Raw genomic sequence first — 21885 nt, forward strand, 5'->3', positions numbered from 1 at the left:
CCCCCTCCTCACGTCAGCGCGGCCTCCCGCCGTGATTGACAGTTACCATAGTAACAGGCTTGTCCCGTCGCCATTTTGTCAGTTGGGGTTTTTTTTTTTCAAATAATTTTCCCTTCCCGCTCGAATTATAATTTTACCCAGGAAACCGTCCTCGCGGGTTTTAGGGGCTCCGTCCCTTGGCGGCGGCAGAGAGGGGACGGGGGGAGGGGGCGGCGGCGCGGGCGGGCGCGGCAAGGAGCGGTCCGGAGAACAGCCCTGGAGAAGCCGGCTCGGAAGGGGGGAGGGGGAGGAGCAGGGGGGGCGGGGAGGGAGGGGAGAGCGGGCGGGCAAGTGAGCGAGGAGTTCCCGGGGGCTCGGTTCGGCGCTGCGCTCCCCCCGCCCGTCCGCCAGCTCCCTCGCTCGCGCCGCTGTCTGCGAGCTGCCTGGCCGGGGCTCGGGCCGCCGCCGCCACCGCCGCGTCCGGGCCCGGCTGCCGCCGGTGGCTGCGCAGGTTTGGAACGCGCGCCATTTTGTGAGCGATAGAAAATCTGCCCGGCCAGGAAGCGCCGCGGATCCGCCCGCCGGGCCGGGCCCCCCCCCTCGACTCCCCGCGAGAGGGAGGCGCGTTGCAGGCTCCCTCCGGGGCCGGGGCCCCGCGCCACAACCGGGGCCCGAGGGCGGCGGGACTGGCGGAGCGGACGCGCTGCGGTGCTGGGACTCTTGGCCGAGGCGGGGGAAGCGCCGGGCTCAGCCGCTGCCGCCTCCCCGCAGCTCGCGAGAGGAGGCCTCTGCCGGGACCGGCCCCCGACGGCAGCCGGGCAGGAGAGCAGAGGCCGCCGCCGCCCCCACACGGGTAAGTGCCCTGGCGCCGGCCCCGCTAATGCCGGCCCCTCGACGCGGGGACAGCCCCGCTGCCATCTTAGAGCAAGGGGCCGGGGAGTCCCCGCCCCAGCTTGCCGGGCCGGGCCCGCTGCACCCGCGCCGCCCTGGGGAGGCTGGGTCTGGCCGGGCGGCCGCAACACCTTTTTCTCCCTGGCATGAAGGTGTTGGGCTCTGCGGCCCCCGCTGCCCGGCCAGGGCTGCTCTTGTCGTTCTGGTCCCGGGGGCTGGGAGAGCGGGGCGATGATCCCGGCTGCGGAGTGGGAAGGGGATGGCAGGACTCTCCGGCTGTGACCTTATGGTAGGTGAGATGTGTCGGGCTCTTCCGCAGCCCCCTAGGCCGGGAACGAGTCAGAAGTTGAACAGAGCAGGCACCTGTTGTGGTGGTGGGCTGAAGTGCCCCGTCTGCACTCGGGTTCGCGATTTCTGTGTCAGGTGTGGAAGTTGGAGGTGGGGATGGTGGGAATACTTGTCACGTTACTGTCATTTTGGAAAACCCACAGAGTGCACGTCTTCTAGTCGTTAGCTAGCTGCAGTGTTTGGCTGTGTTGCTAAAGAAGCTAGAAAACATACATCATGCATTTGAGATAATAAACGTTTTTGCTGTAAAGCAGCTCTTTTGCTAACAAAGTCCCAAACTGCAACTAAAGTACTGTAACTAGACATTCCAATAATGATGTGTTTCTGACTCTCTCAGCCGTGTAGTTTCTAGTTTAGTCTTTCCAAGGACTGTGTAAGGATTCTTTGATCAAGAATCTTGAATGCTGGTGCTGCTTAGCTTTCATTATTCTCCAGTCATCAGGAAAAAATCAAACGGAGGTGTTTTTAGCTAATAAATAGAGAGAACTTGTTAAAAATCGACAAGGATAAAATATATGACTTATTTGCATCCCAGAGATAACGTGCAGATAAAATGGTATGTGTTTCCAAACACTTGCAAGTATTACAGTCACTTTTAAATGGACAGTGCTCAAGGTTCTGTACAAATAGAAATTAACTATTTTTATCATTATATTGCTATCAGATTGGTTTTTTTTTAACTTATTCCAAATGAAGCTTTCTTAAGAATCCGGAAGTATTCTGATAAATCCTCATTTTTGGTAACTGCAGAATACTGTTGAAATAATTATACTCTTTTGGGTCTGATGTGTTAGTAACTACATTCCAGTATTTGAATGTTAAATGTTACTAGTCTGATTACTGGTTTTCATGTGTTCAGCGAATTTATTAAATATATAAATTGTTCTGTAGATTGGTTTTGGTGTCATCAGCTCATATGAAGAGGTACCTGCAACAAGGGTGTTTTCTATATTTGAGGTTTAATGTAATTGATATAAAGTGTGCATAAGTTTTATTTTTTCTTTCTATTACTTTTTTTGGCATTTATCGTAAGTGTCTAACTTAACAGTGCTTCATACATGTATCTTGAAGTTAATGTGCAAAGTGAATGCATCTGGTTTAGAAGTTGAATGAAAGAGAGCAATTAGTTTTATAGCTTTACAAAAGGAACAGTTTCTTATTTCTAGATACTGTACAAGTGTTTGCTAAATAAAAAGTACTTTGATATCGTTTCCAGGCTAACAAAAATATGGTAGGACACAATTTATGTCAGTAACTTTATTATATTTACTGAAATAAGATTTGTGTAGGTTTTGAACTTATCTTGTTTTTTAGTGGCCAATTTGAGTAAAGAAGAGTGAGTGAGGATGGTTTTAGTAAGTAGTAGAGGCAAGGAGATTTCTCTGATACTTGTGCTTCAAAAAAGTCCAATGACATTCCAATAGTATTCACACTATGTGTAAGGTGATAGTGATGTGGTCTGTTAAGCATCTGTCTTTTTTTTGAAAGTTTTGGGCTCTGTGTAGATGTTAGCACATGTTAGGTATGGTCTGGACAAGATGCACTAACTTGACAAGTTTAGCCTGTATTATAAAGCAATTTAACTTGTCTAGACTAGACTTTTTAAAATGGTATGTGTTTTCTAACATGGTAGTACCCCATCTTTAAATCTTAGTCTAGAAAAGGGTTTAAAGAGAAACTTTTAACTGAATTGAAACATTTAGACTGTCTCAACAGGTGAAAGAGTTGTGAGGTCAATTATGGTAACTCAAATGAGCAAAAACAAAAAGGTAGGATATGTATACAAGAATGTCTGTTTGAGAGCTTTCCTATTGAAAACTTTCCTAATTTTGTGGTGTGGGGTTTTTGTTGTGTGTGGTTGTAAATCTATGAGAAAGTAAGTAAACAAGTAGTTCTGATAAGGGGAATATGTTCTTTTTCACTGGTTATTGGAAGGAGAGAGGAATTATCTCTAGTATATATTGTGCTGATCTTTTAATAACAATTTCTGACCTGATCTGTAAACTCCTCAGAAACAACTAAGCATGCCATGCAGAGAGAATATAAGTGCAATATTTCCCAAGGTAGTGAGGGGGATAGATCATCCCCATAAAAACTTGAGTGACTTTATCATCAATTGTATATCATGTTTTAGTATTACAGCTTGCTAGTAGTCTTCAAATATAATCCGTGTGGATCCTTTTCTTTTCTTATTTAGGGATGAAAGATTTGTGATTATTTTTTTGATTCTCCATCGCCTCAAAAACTGTTGTAAAAATTACCAACTTATAATTTATTTTCCTATTATAGGCGTATGTCAATACTTTTGGTAGGTCTTCATTGCAGAGTTCCCTTGTTTTTAGCCTCTTCCCCCATCTACGGTCTACATACTGTTTGGAAGAGCTATAAGCTTGGGCTCTGCTTTAGCTTGGGCTGGAACCTGTTCACTTTGCAGTAGGGATAGAAGCTTAATGAGGCAAGTGCCGATTGGCCTTCATGGGGAATTGTGAGAAAAGTAACAAGTTCTCCCTCAACTGACTGCAAAAGAATTATAGATAATCTTAGTTCAAAGAATTATGAAATATGTCCTCCTTCTTCTACCACAAACACAGATGAGTGCAGAAATGGGAAGAACACTGTAAAAAGTGTGTGGTTTTGTACTGGGGTTGCTGACACCTGGACTAGGCTAATTTGGATGCCGATTTCCTGCGCTAACTATATCCTTTGGGACCAAATGTGGATTGTTTCCTTATCATTAATGTGTAAAGTGCTGTTTGATTTTTTTTTTTTGTAAAGAACACAATCAATTTAAATTTGGCTTTAAATTTAACATTTGTAAAAAGATTTGCAAAACAAATTCAAGACCAATAAAATTATCACTACAATTAAAATAAACTAAGAAATTGCTTGTAAACAAATGTTCTTCTTCAACCTTTAAAATCCAAATGTTTGAGTGCTAAGTATGTAAAAGTGAAACTGACTAAACAGAAGTCTCATTTTGAGAGAAATCACTGCATTTAAAACATGCAGTGATTGAAGTTCTAATGTGTTTAAAAATGAAAACACAAGTTTGTCTCAGTTATGGTTGGGTTAATTAGGGTAGGAAGGGTCAATGATTAATTAATGTACCCTTAAAGTGAAAAGTTTGACTATCCCCAAAGAGTACTTAGTAATCAGTTTTGTTGTTACTTTGGGGCAACAGTTTGAAAAATTTACAAATTGATGCACAAGGACAGTGCTGTTCTGCAAATGTTAGTTGAGATGCCTAAAAATAGTCTATTCAAGTGAATTATTGGATACATTAAAACACCAAAAATTACCATTTTTCAATATCTTAATTTATACTAATTAGTTAATGTTCACTTAAACACATTTTTAAATGAATTAATACAGTCAAGCCATGATAGGCTTTACAAACGAAAAACATATTTTTAAGTGACTAACTTGTCCTTTATCTGAGTGTGGCATCCTGAATTAAAATGTAAGTGCAGTAAACCTTAGAGTTATGAACAGAGGAGTTAAAAACTGATCAATAACTACACACCTAATTTGCCACTGGAAGAACACAATCAAGAAGCAGCAGAAACCCTTCCCCCCAAAATAGCATGGCCCCAGGCTCCATCTGGCACTTCCTCTTTGAAATGCACAAGAGTCCCTGCTGGGGCTCTTGTGCATTGCACAGCATTTCACCTTTGATATTCCTTATCGGCTAATCGAATAGTCAATAGACTTCCCATTGACTATTTGATTAGTTAATTAATCAAAATTTAACACCCCTATTCAGACTTGCAAACAACTTCTATTCCTGAATTGTTTGGAACTCTGAGATTTTTACTATAGTTAAAATTGGTGGTTTATTATTAAATCTGTTCAGTGCATGTACACAAATTTTCACTTGTCTTTCCTACAATATATGGCTACTGCTATAGCAAACTAGCCACACTCAACCGCCAAATAGCCACATGTGTACACTGACCACACATTCTGATCTTTCCAGGAAAGTCCTGAATTTAAACACTCTGTCCTGGTGCCCCATCAACTAGTGAAATGTCCTGGAATGTCCTGCCAGATATTTCACTACTTGACGGGGATATCAGCTTGCAGGAAGAAGCAAGAAATGGCGTGGTGTCATTGCTCCTTGCACAGTGCAGCAGCCTCCTCCCCCACCCCCTGAGCAGGGTTTGTAGGGCAGATGGGCTGGCTTCCGGTAGCATGTGGTCCTCCCCCCCCCCCCCACGGGACTGCCTCTGCTGTGTGGGGTTCTTGTCTGGAGGCACTGCCTCCTTCTCCTTGGAGCCCTGGCAGGAGCTACATGGAGCCCGGCTGGGGTGCTGTGGGATGGGGCTCTCAGGTGCCGGGACCGCCAGGTGCAGGGGCTGGAGTGGAGGATGTCCACGGTGCTATTTTTAGTACTGTGGTCCCAGTCCCCATGGGTGGCTCCAGCTGGAACCGGGCTGCCTGCAGTGACCAGGACTGCGGTACTAAAAATCCACCCCAGGAGCATCTGGGGCTGGCCCTGCAAACTGCTTTCCACGTTGAAGGCAGAAGGTGAGGGAAGGGGCAGGGTGAGAACTAAAGGGGAGCTGGGGGTGAGGAGAGTAAGGGGCTTGTGCTGAGGAGAGGGGCAGCAGAAGAAAGGGGAAGGCACCAAGAGGTAAGGGTAGGTGCAGGTGCCAGAGGATTGTGGGGGTGAAGCAGAAGGGCAGACTCGTGGAGGGGAGGGAAGGGAAAGGCGACAGAGGAGAGAGGCAGGGCAAGTGGGTAGAGGGAGATGTAAGGAGAGGGGTTTGGAAGGGGTAGCTACAGATGATCAGAGTGGGACTAGAAGAGGAGTGGACACGGGGAAGAGAAGGGCTGGTGCAGGGGAGGGGGGCAGGTCCCCAAAAGGTTGAGGGGAGTGAGAAGGGCAGGAGCCAGGACAACAGAGGAGGGTAAGGGGTGGGAGGCAGCATGCACCAGGGGAACAGATGGGGGGAGGGGAGGAGACATGGCAGCAGAGGGAAAAGGGAGAGGTTTATAAGATACTTATTCATAACTTGGGTGCCACAGTGGTACACATCCAAACAAGCACACATGAACTCAATACTGATGCACAGGAGAACATTCACTGTGCTCATGGGAGGAAAATCTAAGAGGGAATGCTTGCCCCAGCGTCTCCCCCCCGAGTTAATGCAGAGCAAATTGGGTTAATGTAATTTCAGGATAGTTGCATGGGGGGGAGGGAAGGCAGGTCCTATGGGGGCCAGGCCCATCCCTATTGGTAGGAAGATGGTGGGGGGAGTTCTTAGAGGGGTTACACGACCCTTTATTTCTGATGATGTGTCCACCTTGATCCCTGGAGTACTACCTCAAGGGGTGAGACTTCTTGTGGCAGGGTGTGTGACTAACAGGGATCAGGGTGCATGGCTAATATGTCCCTAATTTTGGTTCAGAAAATATGGTCACCATACATATGTGGCTAGTGTGTTGGACATCATGGTTCTAGTTTATTCTGATAACAGTGGCTCCTCAGCAAAAGATTGTCAGGCCTATTCACATTAATTTCCCTTGTAGAGAAACTGGATTGGTTACATCTGAGATCAAGAACACAGAGGACCATCTGTGAAACTGAATTAATGGTGTAAAACAGGGATGGGGAACCTCAGGCCCAGGGCCTGGATGCGGCCCCTGGCTAGCCTGGATCCAGTCCCCTGAGGCTCATGGACACCCCTCCCCCCCACTGCATTGGGAAGTCCATACTGGTACTCCAGCCCTCTTTCCCCCTCCCCCCCACTACCTCACTGTGAGGCTAAAGTGCACAAAATCTATTAGGGTGGGCCGGGTATGCTCTGGTGTGTGAGGGGAATGTGGGGAGGGTCTGTCTTCTTTTCAGTCAGGTGCCACATCAGTGAGGGTTTGTTCTTCTTTTTTTTTTTTTTTTTTTGCTTCTCACTGGTGTGCAGCCCCCAACCAATTTTTCTCTGGGTGGGCACCCTCTTTCCTCCCCACCCACCCACCCAAAAAAGGTTCCCCACCTCTGCTGTAAAAAGAAGAAAGCTTTGTTGTCTGGCAAGAAAGAAAAGTGTTAAGTACTTGCCCTTTTTCCACATTATCTTGAGCACATGGAATCTTTCCCACACAGAACCCTGTTTTGTCTGTCTGATTAGCACCACAAACTTTGTCATTATACCCAAACAAATAATTTTTGGAACATAATACAGGCAGTCCCTGGGTTAAGTTCTTAAGTTGAATCTGTATGTAAGTTGGAACTGGCGTCCAGATTCAGCCGCTGCTGAAACTGACCAGCGGCTGACTACAGGAAGCCCGAGGCAGAGTTGCTCTGCCCCGGGCTCCCTGGAATCAGCCGCTGATCAGTTTCAACAGGCTGAATCTGGACGCCAGTTCCGACTTACAAACAGAATCAGCTTAAGAACCCCAGGAGTCCTCAAGTCAGCTGCTGCTGAAACTGATCAGCGGCTGATTCCAGGAAGCCCGGGGCAGAGCAACTCTGCCTCGGGCTTCCTGTAGTCAGTGCTGGTCAGTTTCAGCAGCGGCTGTCTTGGGGACGCCTGGGGCAGAGCAGCTGGGGTGCTGCTGGGTTGCTCCAGTAGCGCCGCTCCTCGGCGCTACTGGACCAACCCACCAGCACCCAAGCTGCTCTGCCCCAGGCGTCCTGATTCAGCCGCTGCTGAAACTGACCAGCAGCGGCTGAATCAGGACGCCTGGGGCAGAACAGCTGGGGTGCTGCCGGGTTGGTCCAGTAGCGCCCAGAGCAGCGCTGCGGGGCCAACCGGCAGCGCCCCAGCTGCTCTACCACAGGCGTCCAGAGAAAAGCCTGGTCTGCTGGGGGGGGGGAGCACCAGCTGCACCCCTCCCCCCCCCAGCAGACCAGGGAGACGCAGGTGGTGGACCGAGACGCACCGCGGTCCTGCCGCCCGGGTCCTCCGCGGCTTTGCTCCGCGTCTCCCTGGTCTGCTGGAGACCAGCAGACCAGGGAGACATGGAGCAAAGCCGCGGAACACGCGGGCAGCGGGAGAGCCCAGACACGCCGCGGCTGTCCCGCTGCCGGCATCCTCTTAGGCTTTGCTCCCCAGCAGAGAGACGGGGAGCAAAGCCTCGGAGGACGCCGGGAGCGGGACAGCCGCTGCGCGTCTGGGCTGTCCCGCTGCCCGCGTGCTCCGCAGTTTTGCTCAGCGTCTCCCTGGTCTGCTGGGGGGGCTCCCCCCCAGCAGACCAGGGAGACGCGGAGCAGCTTTTCTCGCCCCGGAGGACGCGGGCGGCGGGACCGCGGTGCATCTGGGCGTCCCGCTGCTCCCGTCCTCCGGGGCGAGAAAAACCTGGTTCGTAACTGCGGATCCGACATAAGTCGGATCCGCGTAACTCGAGGACTGCCTGTATAAGAATGGCCATACTGGGCTAAATGGACCACTGGTTTGACTTGGTATCCTGTCTTAAGACGGTGGCCAGTACCACATGCTTCAGATGGAATGATCAGAACAGGGCAATTATTGTGTAATGTATCCCCTCTTATCCAGTGCCAGCTTCTAGCAGTAAGAAGCTTTAGGGATATCAACAGCATGATTTGCATCCCTGATCATCTTGATTAATAGCCATAGATGGATGTATTCTCCAAGAACTTACCTAATTTTTTTTGGAACCCAGTTATATAAAACAAAACATCACCATACATTATACAAAAGTATGTCATTTTTCATGACTGAACTATGAAATTCATGGTGGGTACATATCTGATCACAATCCATCTCAGTGATGATGGTAAAAATTCATTATCAGTGTTTTTTTTTTTTTTTTTTTATTGCATCTGATTTGGGGTTTTTTAAGGGATGTAAGCAACTAGTTGAGTGACTAGTCTTTCTGTCAGAGGCATCAAGCGGGGGAAGCAGGAGATGGTGCTGGGGGGAGCCGGCTTAAAAGTTGCTTCCCTCCAGCACCATCTCTATCCAGGTGGGAAGGGGGCAGAGCCACAGCAGTTCCGGAGCCTGCGCGAGCTGGGACTAGGGATGTTAAATGTTATTAACTGAATAGTCGAGTAACCTCAAGAATTATTATTGGTTAGTTGACTAGTCTAGAGGCCCAGGGGGCAGGGCCGGCAGCCACTTTGCACTAGCCTAACTCCTGAGAAGCTTCCTGCCACTTTGCGGTACTGCCTCTGTATTAGAGGCAGCAATGCAGGGTGCCAGATGGGACATGGTTTGCGAGGGGAGCCAGCTTCCTGTCGCCTTGTACTGCTATCTCTGATAAAGAGGCAGTAGCATGGGGTGGCAGCAGCCCTTGTCTAAGAGGGTCTGATCTTCTGGACCCAGTATGAGTCTGAACTAAGCTGGGTTGCTGCAGAGTCGCAGTAGGGGTAGGTCCCGGACCCGTTTCAAGCCAGGACTGAGGTGGGCTGTTGGCCAACTAGCTAAAAAATTTACTGGCAAGTGGGAGGGGAGAATGCATGTAGTCTGTAGCATTATCCTATAAGCTTTTGCTTATTGGTTAATCACTTAATGGACTACATTATTACATCCCTAGCCGATTCTGGTCAGTCCTGGCTTGTGCTGCCCCCACTGTGACTCTGCACTTTAAATGTACAGCCGCTCCCCGAGTTACGAACAAGTTACGGACCAACATTTGGTCCGTAACTCGAATCCCATAGAGTTACATGGCGACAGTGCTGTTCGTAAGCGTGGATCGCCGTTCGTAACTCGGATCCGCATTTACGACCGCTTTGGTTGTATGTGTGGATGATCGTAAGTGGAGGTGGTTGTAACTCGGGGAGTGGCTGTAGTAAGAGCCCAGTGGCTCTTACTATATTTAAAATGCAGAGCTGCAGTGGCAATAGTGAGTGCCTCTCCCCCTCCCCCCGCAATTGACTAATCGAGTAGTCAATGGAATTCCATCAACTATTTAATTAACCATTACTTAACATCCTTATAAAGTGACTAGGAGTCCTGTGGCACCTTATAGACTAACAGATTTATTGGAGCATAAATCTATTAGTCTATAAGGTGCCACAGGACTCCTCGTCGCTTTTCCAGATTCAAACTAACTCGGCTACCCCTCTGATACTTAACATCCTTAGTTTCTTCATTGGGAATTCTGAATAGCAACTAACACCACATTTGATGGTATACTGACGAACAGGAAAACTTACCTTGAACATCTGAAATATGGTGATAACTTTGATAATGTTATGGGAGGTGATGTAATTAGATGTAGCATTTGAGAATTCACTTATCCATATCTGTAATTCTTTACATCAGATTCTGTTATTCCAGAAATATAATATACAACACTTTTGTAGAAGTGCAGATGCAAAAGTATAGCGTGTTGTGCTTTTTCTACATACACTAATTGTATTGTACTAAAGGTTCACTATAATTTTACAGGTTTAAACTTTTTATATAAGCATTCTCTTTTTACGGTATACATTTTAATAAGTTAGGCTCTGATACTGCAGATATTTACACACAAATGGGCACATTTAAGTTAGTGGGACTGGTTGCTGCTGTATGTTAGTATTTACGAAATACAGTAAACTTCCGATAATCCGGCACCTTTAGGATCCGGGGGTGCCGGATTATCAGATATGCCGGGCTATCGAAAGGGTGGGCTATGAGGGGTCTGGGGTGGGATGAGGGGGATGCCACCCCAGACCCCTCATAGCCCCCCCTTCCGATATTCCGGCTCTGCCCCAGGCGTCCCTGATTCAGCCGCTGCTGGTCAGTTTCAGCAGCGGCTGAATCGGGGACGCCTGCAGCAGAGCAGCTGGAGTGCTGCCAGGTTGGTCTGGTAGTGCCGATCCTTGGCGCCGCGAGACCAACCCGGCAGCACCCCAGTTGCTCTTGGGGACACCTAGGACAGAGCAGCTGGGGTGCTGCTGGGTTGGTCCCACAGTGCCGCTCCTTGGCGCTACTGGACTAACCTGGCAGCACCCCAGCTGCTCTGCCCCAGGTGTCCCAAGTCAGCCGCTGCTGATACTGATCAGCGGCTGACTCCGGGAAGCCCGAGGCAGAGCTGCTCTGCCCTGGGCTTCCTGGAGTCAGCTGCTGGTCAGTTTTAACAGCAGCTGAATTGGGACGCCTGGGACAGAGCAGCTGGGATGCTGCGGGGTTGGTCCCCGCAGCGCCGCACCTCGGCACCCCAGCTGCTCTGTCCCAGGTGTACCCAAGTCAGCTGCTGCTGAAACTGATCAGGGGCTGATTCCAGGAAGCCGGGGCAGAGCAGCTCCAATGGTCCGGCTGCCCGGAGCACTTCCAGGTTCCTGATGGTGCTGGACCATCAGGAGTGCCGGACCATCAGATGCCGGACCATTGGAGTTTTACTGTAGTGCCCTTAACTGCAACCTGGTATTGTGTTTTTTTTTCTTTTTTGTTTAGCTAGTATCACAAACTTTTTCAGTTGCAATAGAACAGGGAGTGAGTTGACTACAAAGTTAATATAACTTCATTGTTGAATGGCCTATGTATGTCAGTTTAGTTTCACTGTTACTCTGTATATTTAATATGCAATATGTTTTATAAGTTCAGTTTTCTAAGAATGTCCCTGAAAGTCATGTGTCAAACAGTGTCCACGATACAAGGTATTACAATTGCTACATGACTGTACAAAATTGAAGGGGAAAATGTATACTAGCGTATTATTTTAGAAGTAATGAGTATAAATTAAAAATCTGTCATACTGAATACACAGGGGAAGTAGTTAGCAGAGTTTCTGTTTTGTATTACAGTTAGAGATGTTAACAAGTGTGTACTACTGTAATCGTATAACTGCTAAAATATCTTAGCGATTACATGCACTGTGGGCTCTGCAGTATAAAGTTTAGCTGTATACTGCAGAGCCCACAGTAAAGCCTCCTTCCCAGGAATGGAGCAGGCAGCTCTTGCCCACCCAGCTTCTGGGGAGTAGGCTCTCACTGCCCGTCTGCAGCGAAGCTGCTTCCCCGAGAGTTGGCTGAGTTTAATCAACACCATTAACTGATAAGCATCATCTTATCGGTTAATCTGTTAAACTCTAACATCCCTAATTACAATAGTGCTTCAGTCATGAGCTGGTTCCCATGGTATTGTGTGATGCTTTAAAAACAGTATAAATGCAATAAAGGCAAAATTTCTTGACTTGACTGCTTATCCATTCAACCATAACATTCTCCTAATGTGCATGTGTGGGGGTTCGTGGTAGGGGTGTTAGCATATAGCTGTTTAAATGATTAACCAATAAGCCTTGCCTTATAGGTTAATCCAAATCATTACATGTAACTCCCACGCCCCCTTACTGCCTCTGTATCAGAGGTGGCGGGGGGAGAAGGGAGCCAGTTCCTGGGGGGAGCCAGATTAAAGCCAGCTCAGCATGCATGTTGGTTCCTGCAGAGCTGCGTACCGCCCCCCTCCCCCCACTGCCTCCCACAGAGGTAGCATCATGGGGGGGCAAGCAGGAGCTGGTGCTTGGAGTGGGGGAGTTGGCTCCTCATGAGCAGCGGATCCCACAGAGCTGCCTGCCCCCGGACACCTCTCCCATATTGCTGACTTTGCACTTGGACCTGTCTGTCAGAGGATGAGAGGTCAGGTGGGAGCTGGTACATGTGGGAAGATAGTTTTTAAGTCGGCTTCCCACGCCTAGTGACTCCTACGGAGCTGCTTGCTCCCCCATGCTACTGCCTCTCTATCAGCTTTTAAGCTGGCTCTCCACATATGCTGGCTCCATAGAGTCACCTGCCTCTCCTTGCTGCCTCCCACAGCCACCTACCCACAAGCACCAGCTCCATGGAGCTGCTTCCCCCCGCTGCTGCCCCTGTATGAGAGACAGCAGCACTGGGGGAGAGGGCTTGGCAGACAAGATGCCAGAGCAGCCTCTGTCCACAGGGGGCTCAGGCCACCTGAAGACAGGGGCTGCTGCTGCAGAGCAGCCTCTGTCCAGGGTGGGCCTGGGCTCACCACAGATAGAGGCTGCTCTGTGGGATGCTTGTTTGGAATGAATTACACATGTAAAATCAACTACCCACCTGGAGAAATAAAAAAGCAAATTGAAAGAGCCAAATGAATACCTAGAAACCATCTACTACAAGACAGACCCAAGAAAACCAACAATAGAACACCACTTGTCATCACCTACAGCTCCCAACTTATACCTGTCCAACACATTATCAATAGATTACAGCCTATACTGGAACAGGACACTAAACTCCAAGAAGCTCTGGGAGACAGACCCATAGTCTCCTATAGACAACCACCTAACCTCAAGATGATTCTTACCAACAACCACAGGACATACCACACTAATACCAACCCTGGTACTTTCCCTTGCAACAAACCCCGCTGCCAGCTTTGTCCACATATTCACTCTGCTGACACCATTATTGGGCCTAACCAAGTGAGTTACAAGATCAAGAATACATATTCCTGCGCCTCCAGAAATATAATCTATGCTATCATGTGCCGAAAGTGTCCGTCTGCTATGTACATTGGACAAACGTCTCAGACACTTCGCCAAAGAATCAATGCCCACAAAACAGACATTAGACAGGATCACAAAGAAAAAACAGTTGCTTGTCATTTCAACCAGAAAGGACACAGTCTCAATGACCTGCTAACCTGCATCCTACTTCAGAAGACATTCAGATCTGCACTTGAAAGGGAATCCTCTGAACTGGCATTCATGCTAAAATTCGACACTCTCCGCACGGGACTTAACAAAGACCCTAGCTATCTTACACATTACAAAGATAGCTTCCCCAATTATCACCTCTAATACTATTAACTCACAGACATTTCCCCTTCCCCACCTCTAATATCATTAACTCACTGGCATTCACCTTCCTCCCCTCCCCCCCATCCCCCTTCTGTTCTGTAATGTGATTTGTCCTTTTCATGTGTGTTAATTTTTTTTAAATTGTATCCTTTGGTATATATGGTTGTGACTATTTTCTTCCATTATTTGATCTGAGGAAGTGGGTCTGGCCCACGAAAGCTCATCATCTAATAAACCATCTTGTTAGTCTTTAAAGTGCTGCATAGTCCTGTATTTTGTTTCAGCTACACCAGACTAACACGGCTACATCTCTATCACATGTAAAAACAGACTGTTGAAATAGAAATGCTCAGCTACCTTGAATAGTTGTGTGTGTGTGTGTGTGTGTCTGACAGAGAGAGAGAATAATTTAAGTTGTTCCTTGATATGCGGATCTAGGGTTTAAGAATTGTGCACAAGGGCTACTTCGTCTTTATCAGCGGATACAAGGAAATAGTTAAGATTGCAGTTTGTTTCAACATAAAAGTCTGAGTATAAAACACCTTCTAAAATAACATTTGCTGTCATGTCACTTAATTTTCATAGTGACCAGTTACACTCATTTACAGCAAGCTAAATATATTAATGGTACAGGTAAAAAGTTGTTATAGTTAGGAAAGCATGTTAATTGTTTGTGTTTGAAGGGAAAATTCTGTATTATATCACCAGCCCCTTATATCTTCTACCATTACTGAACAATAAGGTTCAGATAAAAGAGCAATACTTGTTTTTCAATTGAGATAAATATTGCCACAGAGTTAAATAGAGCTAGTAGAATAGTTAAATAATCTAGTAGAAAACCAGAATGTTCTTACTTGCCATCCATTTATTTCAAGATATTGGTACATGAGGTAATGAGTATAGTCTTTAGTTCACAAGATTTGAGTACTATATATTTTGAAATAATTCTCTTCTGCATGACTTAGAGATAAACGCTACTTCTAAGTGACTTTCCGTTTTTAAACCACTTATCAGTTTAACTACTGCTGTTGTAATGAAAGTAGAAAATATAAGTATAAAAGATCCTATTTTGCCAAAGAACCTATTTTTTCATTGGTATAGGAAGAAAAAGATATGGCAAACTTTTGACTTTTTTTTTTCAAATGCGTATTTATCTATGGCAGCCCAGTGATTGAATTAATATGACTTTGTGCAGTTAAACATATAAATTGCCATGGCAGATCAGACCACTAATCAGTTGCTCAGTGTCCTGTTTGAGGGGCCAGTTCTGGATGCTTCTGGGCAGGTACAAGAAAACCCATATTGGTTAACCGACTTATGATGGGAGTTTCTTTCTAACCCCAGGCAGTTGGTGGTTGGATTATGTCCTGAAACAGAAGCGTTTGTAATTATATGTAGTTTTGTCCCGTCTAATGTAACTAAGGATATTATTTGTTAATTTGTGATCCTTTTAAAAAGATTATAACTTGAAGATTTTGGCTTTAATAACACCTTCTGGTGGAGGGTTCCAAAATCTATTTGTGTTGTATGAAAAATATTTTCTTGAATTTACTTACATTTATGCTTTTCAGTTTTATTTATTGTCTCCTATTCTGTTGTTATGAGAGGGTGTATGAAAGTTTTTGACTTATCTTCTTTACATTATTTCTTTTACACGCCTCCATAATCTAAGAATATATTTGTCTGATTTCAAAATTTTATAAGCTTAAGACAACATTTGCAGTCTCCTAAAAGTTAGGATCCAAAATCCACGTTTAGGTATGTAAATAAATTCTGGCTTGATTTTTTTTTTTTTTTTCAGAGACAAGAGACTTCTAGTTTCTGTTGACTTGCTTGGATTTTGAGTGATCAGAGAGTCTAAAAATGGGGCCACTTTTATTTTAGTGTCTGAATACATGATTAGGAGCCTAATTTTTGGTCACTCATATTTTACCCTTAATCTTTTAACTCTCTCCTGTGGAGTTATTTTCATGTATTCGAGGTCTGGGCAAAATATGGCCTGGGGGTTGGATCCTGCCCACAAAGCCACCAGATCCAGCCTGTGGACCATCCCGCTGGGACTCTCATGCATGTAGCTGCTAGCGGTTTAAAGTGCAGTTTAAGGATGTGTAAGGAGTAGTCGACAATCCAGTAAGCAAAAGCTTATCGCATAGTCGAGTCGACTAGTCGCTCCCCCTCCTCTTGCTACCTCTATCAGATAGAGGCAGCAAAGGGGGAGGAAAGGGGGCAGCCACACACAGCTGTGCAGGCTTCCCCTTTGAGAAGCAGAGTCGGAAGTTCAAAGGGCAGTGCCATACAGCTGAGCCTGGGCTCAGCTGTGCAGAGCTGCCACCAAGATGACTTTTAAAGGGCAGTGCTGCAGAGCTGACCCCCGGGGGCTCAGCTGTGAGGCGCTGTCCCTTTGAAATGCTGAGCCGGCATTTCAAAGGGGTGCTGTGGTGCACTGGAGTCAGCTGGGGACTCCCCATCTGACCATGGGTTCCGCACGGCATTTCCTCAGAACCCAGTGTCAGCTGGGGACTCCCCAGCTGTGACCCCAAGTTCCATGGAAATGCCACGGAGCACGGGATCAGCTGGGGAGTGTTCCCAGCTGACTCCGGCTCTTCGCAGCATTTCAAATCCACAGCGCAGCATGGAGCCCGGGGTCAGTGCGGGACTCTAAAATGCACAAGAACCCCCATCTTTGAAATGTGCAAGATGCTTAGTAAAGTGCCTCCCAGCTAGAGCCTGCCTCTGGTACCCTTCTCCTCCTGCACCCCAACTCCGTCCCCCTGATCACCATCCAAACCCTCCGAACCATCTTGTCCCAAGTCACAACCCCCCTTTCACCCAAACACCCTCTCAGACCGTCTTTTTTCTTTGCACCCCAGTTCCTTACTTCACATGCTTTTGACCGCTTACCAAAATCTTGGTGTGGCCCCCCACAAAAATTATTGCTCATCCCTGATGTATTCATTACCTTTCTCAGGACTTTTTCTTTTATAGATTATCTAATTAAATTGTACATATGTTAATGCAATGATAAGATTGTACAGTTACCCCTGGGACCTTTTGCTTAGGGAGCTCACAATGATAGGTTGTTTAGGAAGTATGCAGTGGGACAGTAAAAAATTCCCAAGTTACATGCCAGTGTTTAAAAGTGCCCCTAATGGAAAAAGATGGTAAATAATCAGTGTTATGATTTGGCATCACTGTGTCTTAAGGACAGCTTTTCCTATCCTAAGATGATGATAATGAAATGACATGATTATATGCTATTTTTGCATAGGACTTACGCCTCATTCAGAGGAGGTTCTTTGGAATGATGCAGCTGTTGAAAATGTGTAGTATTTTTAGTGTGTAGCCACACAGGTGACTTTGGATGGTACTGCACACCATCCAAGTCTTGCAGTAATTAGGGAGTTAATAATGGGATCAACATTGTGGTATCTCAGCCTAACAAACATTGGTGAAGTTATTCTCCTAGCACCCAGAGATCTGAGGCTTTTATAATTTAGACTTTGATGCACAGAAAGATCAAGGCCAAAATTTGCAAACTCCCCCTGCCTCCCACCACTATTAGGATTGGGTATCTCAATAGTGGGCATACAATTTGAGACACAGGGCCTGATTTTTCAGAGTGCAATACTTGGCTTTTTTTAAAATCAGACTTTAATGTCTTCATAGTGCTCTGAACATATGGTTAGTTCCTGCCATAGCTGCAGGAGTTAGGAGAATATGCATTCTCTTGTTTTACATATGGGGAAACTGAAACAGAAAGGCTAAGTGACTTGCCCAATGCTATACAATGAGTCCATGGAAGAGTCAGGTTTAGAACTCGGCTCCCACTTCTGTGTTTATTTGCTCCAGACCTTACTGCCTGAGGTGATGAGTGTGTCTGCATTTGTTTTTAATTTTAGTTGAAATTGTGAGGGTTCAGTACTTAAGAAAATCTGATCTTATGCATCTTAAGTCATGGACCCAGAAAATGAGAATATAATTAGGGGCCACATGACAAAATATTGTTGCATAAGTGACTTCACATAGCAAGCCTGTTATGGAGTCAGGGGTAGAATCTAGTTCTTATGTATGGCATTCATCTGCCTTAACCATATTTCCGCCTCTTCTCTTCCTAAAGCCTCCTGCCTCATTCAGTACATATCTCTAGCTTTGCAACAAATGATGCAGAGGATAATCAGTCCTGTTCACTACACAGCCATGATTTGATCTGTGTACTCACTGAGGCAGGAATCCTGTAGATCAATGGTCTCCAACCTTTTTAGGCACGAGATCACTTTTTGAATGTAAGTGCAATACAAGATCTCCTTCAAACCCAAACACCCTTGCCCCACCTCCTTTGTGCCCCTTCTCTGAGGCCCCAGCCCTGCTCACCCCATCCTTCCTCCCTTTCACCAGGCAGGGGTAGCGTGTTGGGGTGCAGGTTCTGGTCTTTGATTAAGGGATCTGGAGTGATAGAGGGGATCTGAGCTGAGCCTGGGGCAGGCAGTTGGAGTGTTGGAGGGGGTTTGAGGTGCAGATTCTGGGAGGCATTTGGGTGCAGGGGTGCTCGGGGCTGGGGCAGGGCTTGGGGTGCAGGATGGGGTTCATGACTGGGGTAGGGTTTAGGATGTGGGTTCCAGCTGACCACTGCTTACCTGAGATGGCTCCTGGTTGGTGGTGCAGTGGGGCTAAGGCAGGCTCACCTCTGCCCTGGCCCTGCACCACTCTCTAAAGCAGCCAGGAAACTCCCTCCCAACTCCTGTTGTGCCCCTTCTCTGCTCTGTGGAGATAGAATACGGGGTGGGAGAGGGCGTACCTTGGCATGATCACCCCTCACAGTCTCCTGCACTGCACCGAAAGCCGGAGGCTCCTGAGGTAACAGTTCCAAGGCAAAGGGAAGAAGATGCACAAGAGTGGGAGACGAGGCAGCTGAAGTACCAGCGCTTGGTAGCCTCTCGGCCAAACCAGTCGGGATCACCTGTCAGATGCTCCAAGATCTACCAGTAGATCCCGATCTACTGGTTGGTGACCACTGCTGTAGATTAAAGACTATTGTGATACATATGGATGGACAACCTTAATTCTGGTGTTTCCTAACTTTTGAGTGCTTGACTTTGTAACCTTGATAACGTTCTTTTAAAATTTCATTTAAAAATGTAAGTTTATAGGATCTTTTAAGAAAAAAAGTATGTGCAACTGTAATGCCACTTGTTATCAGCAAGATTTGAATCTGGTCTGTCAGCACTGCAGCATATGCCTCTTCTATTTGCTCTGTAGGATTAGCTACAATAGCTTATGGTAGGAGGGTTCTGTTATCTGTTGTGGACTAATTATTAGAGGCTCCATAATATGGTGAAATATTGGGATGTGTATTCATGAGTAGCCCCATTTAATATATATTTTTGTATTCTAAGTCAGTTGACCAGAGCTCTGAGAATCTCTGTTGTGGGTTAGTGGGTGTTTTTCTGTGTAGATATACCCTTAGTTCCTAGCCTTTCCTGTGGGCTATAGGGAGGTGGGAAAAGTTCAGGATGATTCAGTTTTTTCTCTGTCACATCTAGAGCAGGGCTGTGTGGCATGCTGAAGTGAGACACCAGGGTGGTACATGTGTTGTGCTAACAGAATGTTCAGAGTTTTTGGCAACAAGCCAGGAACAAGATGTGCAGGAGAAAAGAAAGACATTAAAAGCTGATTTTTTTCAGCACTGGTGTCTTCTCAAATCAGAATGGACTCTTGTGACTCTTATGGAGCCAGCAAAAAAGGCATCTCGTTGTTACCCATGAAGGATGCAAAATCCTGTTTAATTAGTTAACTGGTTAAACGTTTAAGTATAACTGGTTAACTGATTAAATGGGGATGCGTGGGCTGGAGCACCCCCATCCCCAGCTGCTGGCAAAGGCTGCTCCAGCTGCTCTCAGCCCATGCGGGGCCAGAAGTGGCAGCCCCACATGGGGACCTGGGGGGTTGCTTCCCCGGTACCAGGTAACCAGTTAACTGGTTACCTGTTAACATCTCTGATACCCAAAGAATTATTCTCTTGCCAGGCTCTTGTTGCCAACTATGGAGGTGTTAAAGCTCTGTGATGAAAACCACTGGAAGAATTGTTATAATAGAAAGTGTTAGACCAGGGCTACTCAACTTTGGAAGCCCTGGGGGCCACATTGATACTCACAGCACATGCCAAAGGCCGCAAGTTAAGTGTGGTTGCGTATACGTGCAAATATATATGCAAATAGCTTCTCTCTCACTAGTGGGCATGAATATAAACCACTTCCCACAATGCCCCGGCTCTCCCAGCACCTGCTCCCAGCACCTCCTCCCTGGGGCCTAGAAACGCCCACAGCCTGTACCTGTCTGTTCCAACCAGCCTGTCCTCTTTTATCTTTCAGTGCTCACCCCGCTTGGGCCATGCTTCACCGCTTTGAAGCATGTTCCCAGTGGAGGCCATGTTTAAAGGATCCCACCTGCGGGCCACGTGTTGAGCCTTGTGTAAACCCAAACCACACCGTGGGCTGCAAACATACAGACTGCGAGCTGCATGCAGCCCATGGGCCATGTGTTGAGTAGCCCTGTGTTAGACAATCTAAGTTTAGGTATTGCTGTTGCCACTGGTAATTATCAGGGTTATCAACTTAAAACACGTTTGAAATTTCTAGCCTAAATCTAAAAACTTAAAATTTGAATTATGCTGAGTCACAAAAGTGTTAGACATGTACAAGAAACTAAATATAGAATTTCTGGACCTCACATCTTCCAGACTCATCTGATGTACCTCTCACATTTCCATTTAAATTATACCCTAATATAAGATCATGCATACAAAAATCTCATAGAGATTGTTTTTTTTGTTCGGCAAAATTGAAGGTTTACACAAGATTTTCAAAATCAACATAATGACAGGCTTGTTTTAACCTTACGTGTCTTGTAGAAGGAGACTAGCATGTCTCCCTAGTTTGCAAAAATTAAAGTGAAAAAGTGAAATAAAAAAGGGGTTGTGGACTTTTCTTCATAGTGTATAACTCTGATTTTTGACCTGTAGTTTGCAGACTATGTCTATTTCCAAAGGGGTCCATACCTTTACTTGAAAGTTTTTAGGATTCTGCAAATGAAAAAAGGTCAAAAACTACTGATGTAGAAATAAGTCCTGGAATGGTGTTCTTTAACTCAACTGCCAGCTTTTAAAATATACAGGCAGTCCCCGAGTTACGCGGATCCGACTTATGTCGGATCCGCAGTTACGAACGGGGCACTTCCTCTCCCTGGTCTCGAGCTTGCGTGCGGCGTGCGGCGCTTGCAGGGGGGAGAGGGAAGCGCCGTTCCTGGGCGCGCGGCGCTTGCGGGGGGGGCCCCGGCCCCCCGGCGCGTGGCTATGGGGGGGCCCCGGCCCTGGGCAAGCGGCTATGGGGGGGGCCGCCCCCGGGCGCGCAAGTGTCCCCGCCCCCTGGCGCCCGGCGGGCGAACGGCCATGCCCCTTGGCGCCCGACAACCTCAAAAGGTTGGGGACCACTGCAGTATATAGTGTGTGTGTGTGTGTGTGTGTGTGTGTGTATGTATATATATATATATATATATATATATATATATATATATATATATATATATATATATATATATATATATAAATAAAACCATCTTCTAGTACCTCCTGATAGTCTGGCATATCCGATAATCTGGCGCCACCTACGTCCCAAAGGTTCCGGATTATCGGAAGTCTACTGTAATTGGTGGCCTTGGAGTCTTCTAATTGATAAGAGTTTGTTGCATCTTTTCAGCTTCTGCTCTGGTTCTTTATGCTATCTAGTTTACTCTCTGCTTTGGGTGTCCTATTGGTATGCATATCTATCTTCCAGGGAGGTCCATTAGTTATACTTTTTAAATTGTAACTCTCAGGATTCTGTAGATTCTTACTTCTGCTAACCAAGAAGCTCTGGTCAGTCTCTGGTAGCACTGGAGGATCCTTTGTGGAGTCAAGGTTTATGT

The 21885-nt window shown here is 46.5% G+C and overlaps 1 protein-coding gene across 3 annotated transcripts in view; it reads left to right on the forward strand.

Annotated features, from left to right (window-relative positions):
- Window positions 1–285: 285 nt before the first annotated feature.
- DYRK1A (dual specificity tyrosine phosphorylation regulated kinase 1A) overlaps window positions 286–21885 on the forward strand; it is a 151305-nt gene continuing 129705 nt past the window's right edge. Inside the window, exon 1 of one of the 3 annotated variants that reach the window (XM_075911883.2) lies at window positions 286–832. The gene's annotated coding sequence lies outside the window, so the exon portion shown is untranslated. Of the gene's footprint in view, window positions 833–901; window positions 1160–21885 lie in introns of those variants that run through there. The other 2 variants (XM_075911897.2, XM_006125985.4) reach the window with 2 other exon arrangements.

Source organism: Pelodiscus sinensis, chromosome 1 (genome assembly GCF_052426305.1).
Source record: "Pelodiscus sinensis isolate ZL-2025 chromosome 1, ASM5242630v1, whole genome shotgun sequence".
In the NCBI taxonomy this organism is placed as follows: Eukaryota; Metazoa; Chordata; order Testudines; family Trionychidae; genus Pelodiscus; species Pelodiscus sinensis.